At 39.6% G+C, this 23434-nt stretch overlaps 1 protein-coding gene and 1 pseudogene across 14 annotated transcripts in view; both read right to left on the bottom strand.

Annotated features, from left to right (window-relative positions):
• Pcdh15 (protocadherin 15) overlaps window positions 1–23434 on the bottom strand; it is a 1553555-nt gene that overhangs the window by 1436596 nt on the left and 93525 nt on the right. Inside the window, exon 3 of one of the 14 annotated variants that reach the window (XR_001779431.2) lies at window positions 3007–3075. The exons of 12 other annotated variants lie outside the window; for them this stretch is intronic. The gene's annotated coding sequence lies outside the window, so the exon portion shown is untranslated. Of the gene's footprint in view, window positions 1–3006; window positions 7070–23434 lie in introns of those variants that run through there. One more of the 14 variants, XR_001779433.1, reaches the window with a different exon arrangement.
• Gm5778 (predicted gene 5778) lies at window positions 10544–11708 on the bottom strand (annotated as a pseudogene).

Below are 23434 nucleotides of genomic sequence, written 5' to 3'. Positions count from 1 at the left end.
ATGAAGGAGGAAGCAATGAAACACACTGCACAGGCATCCTCCCTAACCAATTGGGTGCCATGTGCTAAAAGTATAATAGCAACTTCAGGGAAATGGCCAAAGCAAATGAGACCATGAGGATAGCTTGTCTTCCTTAAGGGAGATTGATACTCTGATGCCATGTAATTTAAACACTGAGGGGAAATATCACATTACTGTTTATGTATTGACACTAGGATTTGAATGTCACACATTATACAAACAAGGCAGTTAGTATAGAACAAAAAGTCACAATGAAAATGATGTCTGACTATATGGTAAGATAACTTCCCACTTTCCTGTGGTCTGGAATTTCCCCAACATATAGTAAATACATCCAAGAAGAAATCATCCAAACTGCCAACCCAATGCAAGTGTAAAACCTAGTAATGACACAATATATTGACAAAGAGCTGTATATATGGAACATTTCCCCAATAAAGACATTCACAGCATGCCTTCTCTGAAGAAAACAAGCTTGTTTCTAAAATGTAAACGTCATGGCAAACAAACTAGCAAAGCCAAACAAATTTTATGATCTAAAATTTCACAGCAGAGGCATCACCTTATTCAGAACGTTTTTATAGAACTGATGCAATTACAACAATGCCTTAATCACAAAAAGTAGACATAGAAACTGATGCAACCAATACAGAAACTCACATACAGAGCTTGTTGTTGTTATTTTTGTTGTTGTTTTGCCAAAGGCAACTTAGAGGTCCAACAGGACAGTGAATGACCCTTACTCATAGAGCATTAAAAACAAACTCAGTATAGATCACATATTAAATGTAGGCACTAAAAATAAACAAGTGGTAGAAATCAGATAAGGTTTTATGACATTAGGTAATCCAGATAGATATTTGTCCCCAATAACAAAACAAACACAAAACAGTATTGCTTGTAGGAGATTTAAAAAAATACACTTAACTTCCTCTAAATAAAAACGAATTTCTTTAGAATATATTGTTTTAAAACCAAAAAGGGCCAACCACTGATTAGGAAAAATACTCTCTAAGAAGAGAGATCAATATGTAAATATTTAAAGACATTTGAAAATTGAAACATCACAAAGCATCACAAAGCAACTGTGGGAAGATATTTGCCAGTATATATCACAGATGTGGTTAGGTGCATAGACAGTACATACAGGAATAAGACTAACTGAAACAGAGCATCAGCATCATGTTAAATACTAGGGTGTGTATCATTCTGAAGTCATCACCAGGTGTGATGGCTATTTTTGGTTGTCGACTACATCTGGAATTAACTAAAACCCAAATGGTTGGATCCACCTGTAGGGGATTATGTTTCTTAATTAAATCACTGTAGGTGGGAAGGTTCATCTTTAATCTGGATCTTCTGAGGTAGAAAGATCCATCTTTAATTTGGGTTATATCTCCTCCTGGTAGCCTATAAAAATGACATGGAAGAAGGAAGTGTTCTATCTTTCTTTCTCTATCTCTGTCTCTATCTGTCTCTGCTTCTGTCTTTGTCTGTCTCTTTCTCTGTCCCCCCACCCCACCTATACCTGCTTGTTCCTCTTCTGGCTAGCAAGTTCATCCCCATAGATATATTAGATAGATAGATAGATAGATAGATAGATAGATAGATAGATAGATAGATAGATAGATAGATAGATAGATAAAGATATCCATTCTCTAACATTCATTTCGCTAGAGAAGCCCAATACACCAGGCATCAGTGAGTGTGGCGCAAATGAAACCAGTAGATTTTCCCACAGAAATCCACATAGCACAGGTTCTTTTTCATTTAGCAGTCCCTCAAAATATTAAATACAATTTTCCACATGACCAGCATTCACCGCATGAAGAGCTCTTTACTCAAATGAACTCACAGCATATACCCACAGAAAGACATATTTAGAGAGTCAAAGCAATACTTTCATACAGGCCTGAACTTGAAATAACCCAAGCATACCTCACGCACTGAAATAGGAACAACTGTGAGCTCTGGCTACTGCCCACACTCAGTAATTCAAAAACGAAATATTAAACTACAGCATAAAATCATACAGAGTGAAAAATGAAATCAAATACCTAAGACTCCATATGATGCCCAATAGATAACATCAAAGAAGAGATACACAAATTATTCCTCTGCATGTCTAGTAGAAAAACATATTGCTTGCTGTAACAACCCATCACTGGAAGGGATAGATCAAGATATACATAAGATGTGAGGAAGCCATGTGAGAGATTAGCATGCCCAGACTTGGTGCAATAAGAGGAAAGGATGACTAGAAGAGGGAAGGAATGGGAGCCATATGTCTCTCTGTCTCCATTTCTGCCTTCTTAAGGCTAGGTTTTGGACCTGAAACCCAATTCCTGGTGCAGCATAGTGAAATATACAGAGAGAGCCCAGGCAGTCTACCCTAGGCTGCTGTCCCAGACTGAGTAATGTAGCTACCTTAGCCAGACACCTGGCTACCTCTGTCACCCCCCACCCCCCAGCTTAAGGGTACAGAGGAGCAGCAAGGTAATACTAGCCAAATCTTTGCTCTAGAAATATCTTAACAATGTATTTAGAGCATCATATCTGCCCTGGCTCAGGAGCTTTCAACCTTCTAAGTACTGTGACCCTTTAATACAGTCCTTCGTGTTGTGATGACCCCAACTATAAAATTATTCTGTTGATACTTCATAATGGTAGTCTGCTATGAATCGTAATGTAAACATTGGTGTTTTCCAATGGTCTCAGTCAACCCCTGTGAAAGGGTCCTTCAACCACACAAAGGTTGCAGTACACAGACGGAGAACCACTGCCCTAGCAGGAGCTTCAAAAGATTCATCCTATCTGCCCCCCACCCCCCCACCCCCCGAGAGCCAAAGACAGATTTAGCCATTTCTTCCCACAGAGTCGTGTAGGAAGACAGAAGACCTTACTTCGGGGAAATCTATGAAACCTCACCTTAATTAAGACTTCAGTAGGCATCACCAGGGCTGTCAGGTCTCAGAGAGTACCTACCTGTGTACTCTTGACAGGAAATGATGGAAAGGATTCTTTAGTGAGTTCTTATACTTTCCGGACTCCGACCTGTATTGTCAGGAAGACATCAGTCAAGCACAAACATGGGGCATTTACAGAAGCTTCTTGAGACTAAGGTCGTTCAAACAAGGAGTGGAGACAATTGCAGTGTGAAGGGTCCTCAGGAGGAGTGACAACTGGATGACATTTGGTATCCTGGATCTGTTCCCACAATGGGGGAAAGATATGCTGGTACAGCCAAATAAATTCTGAGGTTAACGTAATAATGCATATTAATGTCAGGGCTTTCTTTAGTTGTGAGGTACGCTTCAATAATGTAAGATGTTTACAGAGGTGAAAGCTGGTAAGGTAGATGCAAACATTCTATACTCTCGTTGCAGTGTTGATATAAAACTAGCTAAAAGGTAAGAGCGAGAAAATCTCACCTCATTACTTAGTAAATAGATTGGAAACCTTATCCAGATTGACTTCCTTGAAAGAGTGATATCTGAGACTCATATGACCACGAGGGTAAAGACCAGTATTTTTGATAGTAGTTTCACCTCTTTAGTTAAAGAGCAAGTAAAAGAACTAAAAGTCAACCCAGTCCTGTCATTACATGATATTCTCTGCTGATTTCGACTTCCCCTGAAACACAAGTCAAAGCCGCCTGTCCTAACTTCCAGAGTCATTTTTGTATTGAATCATAGAGAAGGGTCCGGGTTAATTAAACATCAGTAACTGGGTATATAGAGAGAAGACACTAATGATGCAATAAACACAAGAAGGCATTGGGTATGATTGAACTACCAATTAAAATTAAAATATACAGCGATAAGATTAGCTTTAATGTTTGTGCATTTCACACATGATACTGCCTGCTCGCTAAAACTTACTTGCAAGCTCAAAATCCATACTCAGGTCACCCCAAATTCAACCACAGTGTTCAGGTTACAGCAAGGAAAAAATGCAGGTCAAAAGGGCACACTGACTTCAAAGTTCATACTAGTAACCAATATCCCTGTCTTGGTATAGTACTTGGTATGCTTTCTATACTTCTGTAAATGGTGTGGCCTCAAGCATGATCTGAAAAATCTTCCTATGTCTTTACTAAATCAACAACAAATACTTAAGGCAGAAGCCAATTAGAGGCACAAGGAAAGCCAGGTTGTATAGTGTTAGGTTGAAAGACATGCAATGGCCAAAAGTCTTCAGAACACACTCCTTTTCCTCCCCCTCCCCACGAGCAATAGCTGGGACTAATGAACTCTGATTCACTATGACTCCAAAGAACATAATCACAAAAAGGCAGGAATTCTGATTTATGGATCCTGGACCCTATTATCTTCAAGTAACAACAACCTGGTGTTCACAGTCTGGTGTAAATGTGTGTGTGTGTGTGTGTGTGTGTGTGTGTGTGTGTGCATGTGTGTACATTTGTTTCACTTCAATTTAAACTGACACAAACATCTCTGTTAACCTCACAGACAGTGGTTAATCCACTAGCCTTGAGTTTCCAAAACTGTATATTCCAAAGAAGGGTTACAGTTTCATCAAGCCCTTGGCTATAACATGGGATTGAACATGATGGATGTTTTAAATAACAACTGAGTTTTGAACCCATGGGACCTTAATATTATAGACAGAGCTTTTTCTCCAACACATAAGAGATTCCTTCAGAGAAAGTCTATTTTTAAAGTCTATACAGAGTGTGAACCTATAAATCATTGTGGTTTTCTCTATTTCAGTCATTAAATAATTCATATGGGATCTGTGGGGCCTGTTATCTTCTATGTATCAACTAGTTATCTGGATATTTAGAAGTCTTCATTATATGGATCCTGTGGGAGAGGCTATTAGGATGTATGATATACATATCCTTTTCCTATATTAACTGGACATCACCTCTCACCCTGCATCAGAAACACAGTTCCAAAGACACCTGATCTTAGGGCATAAACACTGAGATAGGCCAGCCTTATGTATACAACTCAAGAAGACCTAGCCAAAATAAAGAGTCACACTTCTTACAAAGTGATTATGTTGGCTAAGCATAAGTTATTTCTACAGGTCAGTCTTTGTTTTCCACAACTCTCCCATGGATGTGAGACTGATGCATGGGAGACCTTCGGGAAATAGCTAGACATAAGAGCTTGAAAGCACCTCTACAGAACTAAGACCACCATCAGTAGCCAATGGCCACCATAACATATTCCCTTGGGTAGTACTCAACTGGACATGGTTGTAGAGGCCAGGGAGAGATGTTTAATTTTTATTTGGAAGTTCTAAATCAATATAAGGCTTTATTTTGATGGATGTAAATCCCTCTTAATATTTACTCATTAATAATAATCTTATTTTTCTGCATTAAATATCTGATTTCACATGCACCACATTTGCATTGGGTTCCAGAAAGTTGTAAAGGCTATTATGAAAAACATCATAGAGAGAGTTAGTTCCATACGCTTTTGAGATAACTCAGATGAAGTAAGGATCAATCAACTGCAATACCATTACCAAATTAAAGGAGGAGCCACAGAAGTACAAAAATAAATAAACAAACAAACAAACCAACCACAAAGAAAAATGCTCTAAATGTTCATGATAATGCAAACTTTCCAACTAATGTTAAACAAGTGCTTAAAACTGTTAAGCTAGGGCTGCAGGGCCAGCTCAGAGGTTAAGTGTGTACCCTGTTCCTGCAGAGGACCTGAGCTCATTTCTTGGCATCCATACAGAACACTCAGACCACCTATTGCTCTAGAGTGTACGAGTGCCTATTTTGGATTCTGAAGCAACAAACTCATATGCATTAAGACATATCAAAACAAAGCATCTTCCAAAAGTAAGATTAAAAACAAAAACAAAAACAACAACAACAACACAACAACAACAAAAAACACAGCAGAAAGGTCTATCTGTAATCTTCGACTCTCACACATGACAATGTTAGTCCAGGACCCTAGTGCTAAGATAGCCCAATCAAACTGAATTCTACTTAATTATAGAATCATCAATTGACACATACTCAAGTCAGCATAAATCGATATTCAAAGTGATGAGCAGAAATATATAATGAGAAACTGAAAGGAGGAAGATAAAACAAGAAAAGTCAAACGGAACACTTAGATTTCCATTGCCTGCGTTGCCATTTAAAAAGAAAATAATCACCTGTTCAGATGACTTCATGGATTTACTTTTAAGGTAAAAAGAAACAAAATCAATGTTTTATTAATCTTCTTTGACATTCTCCAAAAACTGACACAGGAATAGTGACTATGGGAACTCTCTCTAACAGTAACAAATGCAGCAGAAAAAAAAAAAAAGGCAGTCCCACTAAGTCACTCTGGCACTGACAGACTCTCTGACTTGGTGTACCATAAACTTGTTTAAAAGTCACTGAGAAGCAGGAAATATAGAATCCTGTAATGCCAGTTTTGTACATTTCAGAAACTATGTCCAATTTAAAATATGTGTTCTTACACAGTATAGGCAGTGCTAAATCTCCTTCCCACTGAGACGCCATGAATAATTCTGCTTGGAAAGTCCTTGGAGGAGGCCCTTTGAGCATCTCTGGCAGAAAGCATTTCCATTTGCATGTACTTACCAAGGGGAGGAGTGGTTAACAGGAAGCACTTGTCTTCCCCCCCCCCCCCTCTCTCTCTCTCTCTCTCTCTCTCTTTGCATAAAAGGAAGGATATTCTTTTTGTTTTTATTTTTGGAAAATGGTCTAAATTATGTAAAATATCAAACAGTTAGATGATTCTCTGTGATTTATGTTTGCTTTTCTTCTTAAAAGTAGACTTATAAGACATTCATTCCCCCACTTCCCCTTCTAGTCTTCTGTCTGAAGTAGAAGGCAATTATATCAGTTTTAGCCACATCTTTACTGTAAAACCATGCCTGTCAATCTGCTTCTACCCTTAGCCCATGTGTGATATGTTACTCTAAAGAAAAGGTGTAAAGTTTGTCCTATTTTAGGCTCTTAGGGTTCTGTCTTAGTTAGGATTTTACTGCTGTGAACAGACACCATGACCAAGACAAGTTTTATAAAGGACAACATTTTTTTAAATTGTGTATTTATTTCGTTTATATTTCCAATGCTATACCAAAAGTCCCCCACACAGCCCCCCACCCACTCTCCTACCCACCCACTCCTACTTATTGGCCCTGGCCTTCCCCTGTACTGAGGCATATAAAGTTTGCACGACCAATGGGCCTCTCTTTCCACTGGTGGCCTACTAGGCCATCTTCTGATTCATTTGCAGCTAGAGACACGAGCTCCAGGGGGGTATTAGTTAGTTCATATTGTTGTTCCAACTATAGGATTGCAGATCCCTTCAGCTCCTTGGGTACTTTCTCTAACTCCTCCATTGGGGGCCATGTGATTCATCCAATAGCTGACTGTGAGCATCCACTTCTATGTTTGCCAGGCCCCTGCATAGTCTCACAAGAGACAGCCATTTCTGGGTCCTTTCAGCAAAATCTTGCTAGTGTATGCAATGGTATCAGCATTTGGAAGCTGATGATGGGATGGATCCCTGGATAAGGCATGCTCTAGATGGTCAATCCTTTCGTCTCACCTCCAAACTTTGTGTCTGTAACTCCTCCCATGGGTGTTTTGTTCCCACTTCTAAGAAGGGGCAAAGTGTCCACACTTTGGTCTTTGTTCTTCTTGAGTTTCATGCGTTTAGCAAATTGTATCTTATATCATGGGTATTCTAAATTTCTGGGCTAATATCCACTTATCAGTGAGTACATATTGTGCGAGTTCTTTTGTTACCTCACTCAGGATGATGCCCTCCAGGTCCATCCATTTGCCTAGGAATTTCATGAATTCATTCTTTTTAATAGCTGAGTAGTACTCCATTGTATAAATGTACCACATTTTCTGTATCCATTCCTCTGTTGAGGGGCATCTGGGTTCGTTCCAGCTTCTAGCTATTATAAATAAGGCTGCTATGAACATAGTGGAGCATGTGTCCTTCTTACTGGTTGGAACATCTTCTGGATATATGCCCAGGAGAGGTGTTGTGGGATCCTCCAGTAGTACTATGTCCAATTTTATGAGGAACCGCCAGACTGCTTTCCAGAGTCTTTGTACAAGCTTGCAATCCCACCAACAATGGAGGAGTGTTCCTCTTTCTCCACATCCTCGCCAGCATCTTCTGTCACCTGAATTTTTGATCTTAGCCATTCTGACTAGTGTGAGGTGGAATCTCAGGGTTGTTTTGATTTGCATTTCCCTGATGATTAAGGATGTTGAACATTTTTTCAGGTGCTTCTCAGCCATTCGGTATTCCTCAGTTGAGAATTCTTTGTTCAGCTCTGAGCCCCATTTTTTAATGGGGTTATTTGATTTTCTGGAGTCCACCTTCTTCAGTTCTTTATATATATTGGATATTAGTCAAAATATCACTTTTTGCACATGATATGCTAGTATATATAAGTGACCCTAAAAATTCCACCAGAGAACTCCTAAACCTGATAAGCAGCTTCAATGAAGTAGCTGGATATAAAATTAACTCAAACAAGTCAACGGCCTTTCTGTACACAAAGGATAAACAGGCTGAGAAAGAAATTAGGGAAACAACACCCTTCTCAATAGTCACAAATAATATAAAATACCTTGGCGTGACTCTAACTAAGGAAGTGAAAGATCTGTATGATAAGAACTTCAAGTCTCTGAAGAAAGAAATTAAAGAAGATCTCAGAAGATGGAAAGATCTCCCATGCTCATGGATTTGCAGGATCAATATAGTAAAAATGGCTGTCTTGCCAAAAGCAATCTACAGATTCAATGCAATCCCCATCAAAATTCCAACTCAATTCTTCAACGAATTAGAAAGGGCAATCTGCAGATTCATCTGGAATAACAAAAAACCTAGGATAGCAAAAACTCTGCTCAAGGATAAAAGAACCTCTGGTGGAATCACCATGCCTGACCTAAAGTTGTACTACAGAGCAATTGTAATAAAAACTGCATGGTACTGGTATAGTGACAGACAAGTAGACCAATGGAATAGAATTGAAGACCCAAAAATGAACCCACATGCCTATGGTCACTTGATCTTCGACAGGGGAGCTAAAACCATCCAGTGGATAAAGACAGCATTTTCAACAAATGGTGCTGGCACAACTGGTGGTTATCATATAGAAGAATGTGAATTGATCCATTCCTATCTCCTTATACTAAGGTCAAATCTAAGTGGATTAAGGAACTCCACATAAAACCAGAGACACTAAAACTTATAGAGGAGAAAGTAGGGAAGACCCTTGAAGATATGGGCACAGGGGAAAATTCCTGAATAGAACAGCAATGGCTTGTGCTGTAAGATCGAGAATTGACAAATGGGACCTCATAAAATTGCAAAGCTTCTGCAAGGCAAAAGACACCGTTAATAAGACAAAAAGGCCACCAACAGATTGGGAAATGATCTTTACCTATCCTAAATCAAAGGACAACATTTAATTGGGGCTGGCTTATAAGGTCAGAGGTTCAATCCATTATCACTAAGGTGGAAACATGGCAACATCCAGGCAGGCTTGGTGTAGAAGGAGCTGAGAATTCAATATCTTCATCTGAAGGCTGCTAGTGGAAGACTGGCTTCCCAGCAGCTAGGATGAGGGTGATAAGGCAACGCCCACAGTGACACAGCTACTCCTACTCCAAGGCCACACTTCCTAAAAGGTGCCACTCCCTGGGCCAAGCATACATAAACCATCACAGCTGTTGAAGTGAATTCTGTTATTGGAGCCAAAGCTCTGTTCTATTTCACAAAATTTTAATTGTTTTTTGTTTTTTGTTTTTAATTTTAGACAGGGTGTGATCATAGATCCAAAGCTGGCCTGAAACTCAGCTGAACTCAAACTACAATTCTTCTGTCTTACACAATATCTTGGATCCCAGGTATACAGTGCCCAGATGACATTGATATTTCTTTTTTTTCCTTTAGAATTATTTTTATTAAATCATAAATGTACAACAGCTTCTTAACTCTACACACGCACTTAAATTTTTAAAGGAAAAACATTATAACTTATTACACCATGATCCTGGCTAATAGCTTTTCAAAACTTTTGAGAAAAATCTGTAAAAAGGTTTCACGTGTCATCTAAAACTTACAAATTTAACATTATCAAAGAAGGAATGCTTCTACACTCTTACAAAGACCACTAGAAAGAAACAATTAAAAAGCTAAGAAACTGTCTCAAAGGATTTTTTTTTTTTTTACAATACTTCCTCCACAGTAAGGTAATGATATTAAATAATCCAATCCATTCACAAAATGGCTCTCTGCATCTGCTCTGGTGTCTCCTGCCATACCACTGCAAATTAATGCCTGACTGAGATAAGAGTTTCCTTAACATTGCTATTTCGATAAACTGAAGCTGTTCTGTTACCTCTGGGCTCTCATCCTCTCCTGTTTATACAGTGAAGCCCATGGTAAGTAGGAAGAAGCTTAATATCTGCTCCTTCCACCAGACCCGCACTTCCTCCACTTCCTCCAGGACCATAGTTCTCTCCACCATATGGTCCTCCCATGTTCCTGCTACCACCAAAGTTTCCACTCTTCATTGGACCATAGTTAGAAGGTTGCTGGCTATAATTTCCAAAATCATTGTAACGTCCACTTTCATAATTTACTGCTCCATAGTTGTCATAACCACCTCCATAGCCCCCACTCTGGTTGCCATATCCAGGTCCTCCACTACCATATTGTCCTCTTCTTCCTCCATAACCAGGGCCACCTCCAAAATTGCAACCTCCAGGTCCTCCTCCATACCCATTATAGCCATTTCCAAATCCACGTCCACTTCTGTATCCATCAGATCCCCCCGCCCCCCGTAAAGTTGTTTCCTGGTCCTGGTCCTGGTCCAAAATTGCCACCGCCACCACAAGAATCCCCCAAACCAAAGTTTCTTCCTCTTCCACTCCTAGAACTTTGGACTTCCTGCATTTCTTGTCTAGACAGTGCCTTTCTAACTTCTTCATTGTGTGATTTATGGTGTGATATTTGGCATGACAATTTTATCCACAGGATCATGGTCATCAAAAGTAACAAAGCCAAAGCCTCTTTTCTTCCCAGGCTGCCTATCGGTAATTATTTCAATAGTATCAATTTTTCCATACTCTTCAAAGGAATCTCTAAGGTGGTGTTCCTCAGTATCTTCTTTCATTCCACCAACAAACAGCTTCTTCACAGTCACATGGGCTCCTGGTTTTCCAGACTCCTCTGGTGCTACAGCACGTTTTGGCTCAACTTCCCTGCCATCAATGGAATGAGACCTTGCAGCCATGGCAGCGTCAACCTCGGCCATGGATGAGAAAGTTACAAAGCCAAATCGTCTTGATCTTTTGCTTGCAGGATCGCGCGTAACTACACAGTCTGTGAGCTTTCCCCACTGTTCATAGTAGTTTCTCAAACTTTTTTCTGTGGTTTCAAAGCTTAAGCCACCAAGAAAGAGCTTGCTGAAGTTTTCCTTTTCTCTCTTTTTCCTCTCCAAAGGAACAGTTTCTAAAGTTTTCTCCATCGCGGATTCAGTCACTTTAGCCCGGTTTCCCGCAGTTGAGTGAGATGAGAAAGATCTCCTTGGACAGACAGGCACGGGACTCATCCTGATGCTCTGGGGGGAGCAGGCGATGGCCAAGAAACTGGACTGCAAGGAGCTCCTGCACATGGGACCAGCACCGCTGCTACTCGACAGTGATACACTTTTAATTAAACATAGGCATCCATTCCCAGAGCTAAGTATTCAACATCATGGGCCATCCTTAGAGAAACAAGAACATTCAATACACCAAGTGTCCAAAGGTTTCATAAAGAGACAATTTCTGGACTAAGAGTAAAAGAAATACTTTCTTCTCTAAAAATACAGATTTACAAGTGTGAATGTATAGATCTACACAGAAACCCTGAGGGTTTCACTCACTTACAAAATTAACCATGGTAACCTCTCATTATGCTGCTTCCTTCTTCTGCATCTGTGTACATGCATGTACGTACATTAGGTTCATGTGTGTTTGTAGGCCAGAGATCCATGCCAAGTTTTTTCAGGTATTATCCTTGTCTTTGAGACAAGGTAAATTACTCAGGGATTTGTCTAAACTAGCTGGAAAGTGAGCCCAGGATGTGCCTGTGTCCCTCCTCCAAGTTCCTTGGCCCCAGGAGTGGGAACACAGGCTTGTGCTCCCAATTGGCCAGTTTTTATCCAGATACTTGGGCTAGAAACCAGGTATTAATGATAGAAGGCTTTACTGAGGGAGCCACCCTGCCCCAGCTTCACATTGAATTTAGAAACGGAAGGATTAACTGCTAAACTAGACCTTTGTTCCTGTGTCCCCAAATCTAAACCCACCACACACATCAGGATGTAGAGATGTGTAACTTAACATCATTTGCATTTCTGATTATAATCAATAATTGGATCTTTACCTTTGCCCCCACAACTATGCTCAAAATAATGACCCAAAGAGGAATGAACTCATAAACACACACGAACACACGCTTAAGTCATGTTTTCTTGATATATGGTGTTTATTTTTCATTGGAACAAATGGGAAAAAAATCTGAAATCTGTGCACCTGGTTCAAATTGAACATCTGCCTTACAACTGCAAAATAATTTTTGTTATAATGTTATAAGGAATCTAAATGCAATGAAAGACCCTTTGTAACTATGCATCCCCTTCAACCCACTCCTGGGAAAGTCAGAGGGTAACTATGTCTCAAGGGCTTATCCTTACTGAATCTGAGAAACTGAACATGAGCCATGTTTTTATGTTGCAAACAAGGGACTTAACATAGGGAGACACTCACACTCCAGTGGGGACAGTGCCTTTTTTAAAAAAAGCCAGATATCAGACTCCATGGCAAAGCAGACATTGTTCACAAGCTCTAAATTCAGATTTTTTTCCAAGTTGAATCTAAAAATCTTACCATCAGAAAAAATATCCCTCTTGAAGGTTCCTCCCAAGGTCTAGCAGGCTTCTGGGAATCTTTACATACTGGTATCCTGCTTCCAAAATCCCCAGTGCTTTGAATAATGACAGAACAAGGTCAAACATGGTTCCCCTGCACTTTCTAAAGATGTTTAAATGTTACAGAAAATTGGGTAGCACAACTCACACTGGTTTGCTGTGTTTCTTCTTTGACAGTCTGAGGGATGATTCCCATTGCCTTGCTTCATCTACACAAGCAATCGCCCTCTGTGTGACATAGTCTGCCCTCAAGGCAATATTTGAAGTCGTGTGATCTGGGAAGATGGCTCACTAGGTAAGAGCATTTGATGCAGGAACATGAGGGACTGAGCTTTGATTCTAGGACAGACATAGAAAGCTGAGTTGAAGCTAGGCAGTGGTGGCACACACTTTAATCCTAGCACTTGGGAGGCAGAGGCAGGAGGATTTCTGAGTTCGAGGCCAGCCTGGTCTACAGAGTGAGTTCCAGGACAGCCAGGGCTACACAGAGAAACTCTGTCTCGAGAAGAGAGAGAGAGAGAGAGAGAGAGAGAGAGAGAGAGAGAGAGAGAGGGAGAGAGAGAGAGAGAGAGAGAGAGAGAGAGAGAAAGGAAGAAAGAAAGAAATCAATCAATCAATCAATCAATCAATCAATCTGAGCTGAGGCAGGAACATGACAGAAATCACTGATCAGTCAGTTCAACCCAGGTCTATGTTCAGGGAAATACTCTGAGAGAGGAAGGCAGATCTTGATAGAGGCAGATACCCTGAAAACTCCTTTGGCTTCCCCATATGTGCATGCATTCAGGCCCACGAGCACATGAGCACACACACGCACACACCTGCCTACCCACATATGAGAAAAGTAAAATAGTAGAAATCCTTTCTTACAAAAGCTGCACAATTAATGGCTCCCAAATAGAAAACACATCAGCAGAAAGGACAAAGGGAGGGGAGCTTACAATTAAACCCAAACAGACGTGTGTTAACCATTTGAAAAACTGTTTTTCTGCCTAAAGCATATTTTTAGACCTGCCTTTTGACTGTGATCAAGTATGATTCAGAAACAAAGAGTCAGAAGAATAAGTGTTGTGAGAGGAAGAGAAAAATCTTTACCCTGATCTGCGGTATTGGGTGCCAGGCAGCAGTAGCTAAACTATGTGAAAATAAACTAAAGTAAGTAACTTGTACTCCCCGTTTCCATGACATTTTGTCATGAATCAATTTCCAATACAAATACAATAAAAAGGAAAACAGGAAATAATGGGAGGTTTTCATCACATCATGGGGACAGGGACCAGAGGACTCAGGGACACTAAGGTTCCAATAACTTGGAAGACAAGAAACTGAAGAGAAAGGATCAATCCACAAGGAAAACTAGTTGCAGAGAGAGCTTAGCTACCTGTCCCCTGGTCCCTGTGGGTCTGTAGCTGAGTGTGCACACAGAGCTATTGAGGTGCAGAGAGACCAGGTTTAAAAGAAAGAACATTTTCATTGAATTGAGTGGTGGAGTCACTACCAGTTCTGATAACCTACCTACTGGGAAGCATCACCATTGTCAGGAGGCTTACCTGACAACAGCAGAAAGGGAGGGATTAGTTATGAAACAGTTGTCACTAGAATGAGGGCTTCTTGGGGCACTCCCTAAGAATGTGGTGATGGCTATTCCTGCTTGTCAATTTGACTACATCTGCAATGAGTGAACTACAATTCAGAAATGGAAGGCACACCTTTGATCCAGATCTTGGGGCTAGAAGATGAAGGCTTCTAACATGGACATGGAGATTTTGAAGCATAGTGGCCATGAAAAGCTTAGGTCCAGGTAAGGTAGCACACACGCACCTTTAATCCCAGGAGACTGAGGCAAGCAGATCAATGAGTTCAAGGCCAGCCTGGAACAAAGCAAGTTCCAGATCCTGCCATGGTCACACACACTTTTATTCTGGGCCATGCCTTCTGCTGGAGGCCTACATAAGGACATTGGAAGAAGGAAGATTCACTCTTTTTTACCTGCTTGCACTTACTTGCCAGCATATCTGTTGGAACCTACTTCTTAAGGATTTCAGTTTATACAGAAGACCAGCTGAAACAGCCTCATGGGACTGAGCAACTACTAGATTCTTGGACTTCCCACTCACAGCTGCCCATTGTTGGGTTAGTTGGACTACAGACTGAAAATCATTCCAATCAATTCCTTTAATATATAAAGACATCCATAAGTTCTCTGACTCTAGAGATCCCTGACTAATACAAAAGTTAAAATTTATCATCAAGGTCAGCTTTAATTTTCAACTTTATATACTCTAGACTGTCCTGGGAAGACAGACTGAATGAAGGATTGTCTATAGAAGGTTAGCCCGCAGGTCTGTCTGTATAGAATGTTCTGGATTATGTTAAGTGATGTTGGATCCACTGATTTCAGGTCCTGGGCTATATGAGAGGGATGAAAGTACACAGAGAAAAGAGTGTGTGCATTCATCTGTCTATTCTTGATCATGGATAAGCTTGATGCTTCAAGTTCCTAAGTAATGCCCATGACAGTGGACTGTTTCTCCCATCAGTTCTTTTTCTTAGGGTGTTTGTTATCACAGCAACAGAAAGTGGAAGTAGGACAAACATCCATCAGAAAATCACTTAGCTGGTGTAGCATCATCCGTGGAGGAGAGTCAGTAGGAGACAGAAAAATAATATTTGAAAATATTTAACAGCTGAGAAGTGTTCACATCAAAACTCATTATAATAGAATCTCCATAAGGTAGAATGAGGGAGACACATTCAAAGACATTCAAAGCCTCAGAAGTGGATGCTCACAGTCAGCTATTGGATGGAACACAGGGCCCCCATTGGAGGAGCTAGAGAAAGTACCCAAGAAGCTGAAGGGGTCTGCACCCTATAGGTGGAACAACAATATGAACTAACCAGTAACCCCCGGAGCTCGTGTCTCTAGCTGCATATGTAGCAGAAGATAGCCTAGTCGGCCATCATTGGGAAGAGAGTCCCCTTGATCTTACAAACTCAGTACAGGGGAATGCCAGGGCCAAGAAGTGCGAGTGGGTAGGTAGGGGAGCAGGGTGGGGGGGGGAGGGTATAGGGAACTTTCAGTATAGCATTTGAAATGTAAATGAAGAAAATACCTAATAAAACATTGGGAAAAAATACATTTTTGTTGGTGGGCTGTCCGGTTAGAACTGATCACATTTCCAGTAGTTAGGCTTCTGTAAGTAATGTTTTAAATCATTTAGGATCATTGGAAAGTTCCTAAAGATATACACAGCCCTGATACTTGTCTTCTCAAAAATCATACTACAACATTATGAACTAACCTATACCCCGGAGCTCTTGACTCTAGCTGCATATGTATCAAAAGATGGCCTAGTCAGCCATCACTGGAAAGAGAGGCCCATTAGACACGCAAACTTTATATGCCCCAGTACAGGGGAACACCAGGGCCAAAAAGGGGGAGTGGGTGGGTTGGGGAGTGGGGGTGGGTGGGTATGGGGGACTTTTGGTATAGCATTGGAAATGTAAATGAGCTAAATACCTAATAAAAAATGGGAAAAAAATCATACTAAATTTCAGCAAAACCAATGAGAATTCTTGCCATCTGAGTCAATCCTGCTTCTTACAATAGCTTTTTCAGTAGTAGCATTGGAATTTAAGCAGATGTGGCAAAGAACAGTCCTGTCTAGTAGAACGCATGTCCTATGGAATGTGGAGGGAATCCAAAGAGTTTTAGATAGATTTTTAATTCCTTTCCATCGCCCTGATATTTAAATGTGATCTAACAAGCTCTTCTCTACTTATTGACCCCAAAAGGACACAAACATGCACCTCCATCTCCATGACTATGCCTAGCAACACTATTTACAAGCAACAGTGGATATAATAGTCCCTGTGTCCATAAATTTCTGGTTGCATTAAAATGGGAAGATGTATTATGACTCAGCCTTAATAATGAAATTACTCAATTACTGATGTGTGCAACAGCATGCTTGAATAAAATGTATGATAATAAGAGGGAGAAGCTAGTCAAAACAAAACAAAAACAAACAAACAAAAAGCCTCTGCTCCGAGGCTCAGCGAGCTATGAAGAACAGGAGGAACAATGATTTTAAGAGCCAGAGGGAATGGGTATTATTAAGGAACCAGTGTTTTCCAGATTCAACAGGTATGACACAGATATAACTCAAAGAGACTGGGGTAGCATAGACAGGTTCAAACCTGATGAGTTCCTAGTGCTGAGAAAGGGAAATAGACATGGGATTTCATCCCAAACCCAGAAGCATTTTGCAACTGATAGCCACTAGGAAAAAGAAAAATTCAAATGTCTTTAATGATCCAGCATTGGGTATATCAGAACAGAACTACCCTCTATGATTTTGTGTATATGTCTGTGTGTTTTTCCTTCAAATTTCTTGGATTTTTGTTTGTTTGTTTTGTTATTTGTGAATATACTGTGAGTGTCTTCAAACACACCAGAAGAGGGCATCAGATCCCATTACAGATGGTTTGTGAGCCACCCTGTGGTTGCTGGGAATTGAACTCAGGATCTCTGGAAGAGCAGTGAGTGCTCTTAACCACTGAGCCATCTCTCCAGCCCCCATTGTGTCTTGTTTTTATAAGCAGGAGAAAGAATATGAAGTTTGTTGGGTGAGAAGATTGGTGCATAGTAGGTATGGGGAAGAATGTAATTGATATAAGTTGTAAAAAATTCAAAACATAAATAAAACACAACAAACAACCTACATATACAAGATCAAAAATCTAAATATATTACTTTATGTTAGAATTATTTATGACAAAGTTTATGGATAAATAAGGTTTGAAATGCCAAGTGAATGAAATTCAGCACTTTGTAGGAGAATTATAACTGACTGTTTTATGCCATTTTATTTCTATTTTATAAATCTTTAAGAAATTGAAATATCTCCCATGCTCATGGATTGGCAGGATCAATATTGTAAAAATGGCTATCTTGCCAAAAGCAATCTACAGATTCAATGCAATCCCCATCAAAATTCCAACTCAATTCTTCAACGAATTAGAAGGAGCAATTTGCAAATTCATCTGGAATAACAAAAAACCTAGGATAGCAAAAACTCTTCTCAAGGATAAAAGAACCTCTGGTGGAATCACCATGCCTGACCTAAAGCTTTACTACAGAGCAATTGTGGTAAAAACTGCATGGTACTGGTATAGAGACAGACAAGTAGACCAATGGAATAGAATTGAAGACCCAGAAATGAACCCACACACCTATGGTCACTTGATCTTCGACAAGGGAGCCAAAACCATCCAGTGGAAGAAAGACAGCATTTTCAACAATTGGTGCTGGCACAACTGGTTGTTATCATGTAGAAGAATGCGAATCGATCCATACTTATCTCCTTGTACTAAGGTCAAATCTAAGTGGATCAAGGAACTTCACATAAAACCAGAGACACTGAAACTTATAGAGGAGAAAGTGGGGAAAACCCTTGAAGATATGGGCACAGGGGAAAAATTCCTGAACAGAACAGCAATGGCTTGTGCTGTAAGATCGAGAATTGACAAATGGGACCTAATGAAACTCCAAAGTTTCTGCAAGGCAAAAGACACTGTCTATAAGACAAAAAGACCACCAACAGACTGGGAAAGGATCTTTACCTATCCTAAATCAGATAGGGGACTAATATCCAACATATATAAAGAACTCAAGAAGGTGGACCTCAGAAAATCAAATAACCCCCTTAAAAAATGGGGCTCAGAACTGAACAAAGAATTCTCACCTGAGGAATACCGAATGGCAGAGAAGCACCTGAAAAAATGTTCAACATCCTTAATCATCAGGGAAATGCAAATCAAAACAACCCTGAGATTCCACCTCACACCAGTGAGAATGGCTAAGATCAAAAATTCAGGTGACAGCAGATGCTGGCGAGGATGTGGAGAAAGAGGAACACTCCTCCATTGTTGGTGGGATTGCAGGCTTGTACAACCACTCTGGAAATCAGTCTGGCGGTTCCTCAGAAAATTGGACATAGTACTACCGGAGGATCCAGCAATACCTCTCCTGGGCATATATCCAGAAGAAGCCCCAACTGGTAAGAAGGACACATGCTCCACTATGTTCATAGCAGCCTTATTTATAATAGCCAGAAACTGGAAAGAACCCAGATGCCCCTCAACAGAGGAATGGATACAGAAAATGTGGTACATCTACACAATGGAGTACTACTCAGCTATTAAAAAGAATGAATTTATGAAATTCCTAGCCAAATGGATGGACCTGGAGAGCATCATCCTGAGTGAGGTAACACAATCACAAAGGAACTCACACAATATGTACTCACTGATAAGTGGATACTAGCCCAAAACCTAGGATACCCACGATATAAGATACAATTTCCTAAACACATGAAACTCAAGAAAAATGAAGACTGAACTGTGGACACTATGCCCCTCCTTAGAAGTGGGAACAAAACACCCATGGAAGGAGTTACAGAAACAAAGTTTGGAGCTGAGATGAAAGGATGGACCATGTAGAGACTGCCATATCCAGGGATCCACCCCATAATCAGCATCCAAACGCTGACACCATTGCATATACTAGCAAGATTTTATCGAAAGGACCCAGATGTAGCTGTCTCTTGTGAGACTATGCCGGGGCCTAGCAAACACAGAAGTGGATGCTCACAGTCAGCTAATGGATGGATCACAGGGCTCCCAATGGAGGAGCTAGAGAAAGTACCCAAGGAGCTAAAGGGATCTTCAACCCTATAGGTGGAACAACATTATGAACTAACCAGTACCCCTGAGCTCTTGACTCTAGCTGCATATGTATCAAAAGATGGCCTAGTCGGCCATCACTGGAAAGAGAGGCCCATTGGACACGCAGACTTTGTGTGCCCCGGTACAGGGGAACGCCAGGGCCAAAGGGGGGGAGTGGGTGGGTAGGGGAGTGGGGGTGGGTGGGTAAGGGGGACTTTTGGTATAGCATTGGAAATGTAAATGAGCTAAATACCTAATAAAAAATGGAAAAAAAAAAAAAAAAAAAAAAGAAATTGAAATATCTATGGACATATATTTCAATATACATGTAGTTTACCAGGATTAGTTGACAACAGAATTTTTTTCAGTTTATTTTTTATCCAATTTTCCTAGGAAATTTGATCTTGATAAAATATCATGCCCGAATCAATTAATACAAACAAAAAGTACAAACAATGGCCAGACAAACATCATGCCATTAATGTCTACTTGTGCAAAAAGGTTTTGCCTTCCATAGACATAGGGTAGTTGTTTGGTTTATTCTGCACAAAACACAGGTCGTACGATTTTGTCCAATTAGATGCTTCCTGTTTTATGAAAAACTTTTTACAGTAAAACTTATGTATTCTAACATCTAAAATTGATGGCATTCAGTCTAAAGAGCAAATCAAGATGCACTCAAGATTGGTTATGAAAGCAAGCCCCAAAATGTTTTAGATTAAAAGAGAGACTTCGAGTTTGAAGACTCCATTTAGCAAGCATCAGGTGATTGTTGCTCCTTTCCCCAACACTACCTGACTCCGGTTTGTGCACGCGTGCATCTTTGCCAAACCTGCAAGGAATAGAGAGATTGTAAAATGTACTGAGTGATTCAAAATTCTGCCGAGTTCAAAATGTAGGAGATCAGTTGATGATTTCTGGAGTCTTTGATTTAAATTCTCTTTTATCTATCGGTAAGTATAAACCTATTGGGTTTAGCTTGCATCCACTAAGTACAGCTTCATTAATGTTTACGCCTCTACAGAATGGATTCTGAAGATTCTATGAAGTGCCTCCAAATCCAAGATGTCTGAAGACATGCAAATTAGGGTTTTCTATCAAAATGCTTCTGAGAAGACTCTGGGAGAGGGAGTGACTGCATATTACAGTCAAGAACACAGGTGAGGATCTTTCTAAGTCTGGTTGAGTCAAAGATTTCCAACAGATCATAGCTTGCAGAGTCAAGGGCTTTGGACTAATTTCCCTATCCTGACTCAGTGTGGAGTACCCAGGCCAGTGTGGTTTTGAAGCAGCATTTAGACCTTTGTCGGCAAAAGAGATTCAGCTTGGCCACAATGTGAAATGAATTTCCATTTGTTCTAGTCCAAACCTGAAATAAAATATGCACAAAAGTTCAAGTGACCTGATTTCTTTCAGCACTTGTTAAAAGAAAAAATAAACCAGATTATCATAAGCCTAACAGTTTCCTGTCCCTCCAAGGTGGCAAGTGAGCTTGGGATATGAAGATTTTAGGTGGATCCCCTATTGAATATCATATGACATTTTGCAAATAAAATTGAACTGGGTTATGGTACATGTAGATTCAGTAAAAGTGTACTTGTTTATTTACTTAAAAGATGCATTTAAGATTAAACACTACAGTTATCATAGTTCATAGCCTAAGTATGTATGAAGGCTTAAAACATCTACTTAATATGTTAAAACATGTAAATACTGAGGACAAATATTTTTAAATATGTGATATTTGTCATGTTATCCACTCACTGATAAGTGGATATTAGCTCATAAACTTAGAATACCCAAGATATAATTTGCAAAACACATGAAACTCAAGAAGAAGGAAGACCAAAGTGTGGATACTTCTTTCCTTCTTAGAATGGGGAACAAAATACCCATGGAAGGAGTTACAGAGACAAAGTTTGGAGCTGAGACAGAAGGAAGGATCATCCAGAGACTGCCCCACCAGGGGATCCATCACATAAACAACCACCAAGCCCAGACACTATTGCATATACCAGCAAAATTTTGGTGACAGAACCCTGATATAACTCTCAATTGTGAGGCTATGCCAGTGCCTGGCAAATACAGAAGTATGCTTACAGTCATCTATTGGATGAAACACAGGGCCCCCAATGAAGGAGCTAGAGAAAGCACCCAAGGAGCTGAAGGGCTCTGCAACCCTGTAGGAGGAACAGCAATAAGAACTAACCAGAATCCCCAGAGCTCGTATTTCTAGCTGCATCAATGAGGGGGTGAGGCCATTGGTCTTACGAAGATTCTATGCCCCAGTATAGGTGAATGCCAAAGCCAGGAAGCAGGAGTGGGTAGGTTGGGGAGCAGGGCAGGGAGGGTACAGGGGATTTTCGGAGAGGAAACTAGGAAAGGGGATAGCATTTGAAATGTAAATGAAGAAAATGTCTAATAAATAAAATAAATAAAAATGTAATAGTTGTATTTTATGATACAAGGTCATAGAAGATATAATTTTGAGAAATAAAACAGTCACTGCAACTGGAACATTGCTCTTCATAATAGAAGGTAATAAAGTCAATCATCAAGGATAAGTAACATTTTAAGAAAAAATAGATTTAAAATCGGTAGAAATTATGATAAATTGGTAAAAGAGTACTTTAAAGCCTATATACATATATTACATAATACATATGTAATACATATATACACATATATTATATGTGTAATATATAAAGCACATATATACATATTTATTACATGTGTAATATATATGTCTGTGTGTGTGTGTATATATATATATATATATATATATACATATATATATAAAACACATATAATGTTTTTACATTTTTCTACTTGTTCACATGAAGCTGACAACAGATGGTTAAAATTATGATTGTGTGTATTAAAGAAAATACTTTCACCTATTATTGTGTATGTATACATAGGAGTCTTAATTATGACAAGGTGAAGACATCCAAAACTCAATTCTTAGAAACATTTAAAAATAAAACCACTCTGTGACTTAGTCAGAGATTAAGTAATATGTAAATCTGAAGTATGTCATCTTACCTTTTAAGTTGCAGTATTTTATAAATTCTTAAGTTAGGATGCAAAAGTGGCTTAGCTATGGCATTCTATCTGTCTATGGGGATCCTTCATGTCCCTCTCCACACTGCCCTCCACAGATCCCCTATCTTCCTAAAGTCCCAACCTCTACACTCATATCACATATTACACACTCTCCCCTTTTGTCCATTGCCCTCTCTTTTACAGGTGATTCCTCCACTGCTATAATGACTTTCAACATACACACTCACTGGAATGCATATATTATATGTTCAGTCTGGCCTATTTCACCTAGTATAATAATCTCCAGTTCCATTTCCCTAAAAGTTTCATGAGTACTAATCTCTAATGATAAATATGTGTGCATATATATATATATGTTTTATATTTATATATTGATATATAGCTATACACAAATATATCTACACACACACATACATATACATATACATCTATATCTATACCTATCCTACTTAATCCATTCATCTGCTAGTAGGTATGCAGGTAGATTGGTTTCATTTCTAAGCACTATGAAGAGAAATGTAATGAACACAGATGAGAATATACCTCTGCAGCTTCCAACTTAGAATAATATTAGTGATCAAACAAAAATCACTATAACCTGCTTAGTTAAGAAGACCACTGTAGCACATTGTTATGGTTTTGTTGCTACAAA

The sequence above is a fragment of the Mus musculus genome, chromosome 10 (genome assembly GCF_000001635.26).
Source record: "Mus musculus strain C57BL/6J chromosome 10, GRCm38.p6 C57BL/6J".
Lineage (NCBI taxonomy): Eukaryota > Metazoa > Chordata > Mammalia > Rodentia > Muridae > Mus > Mus musculus.
Note: the sequence above shows the minus strand (reverse complement) of the source record. Positions and strands in the feature narration are given on the sequence as shown.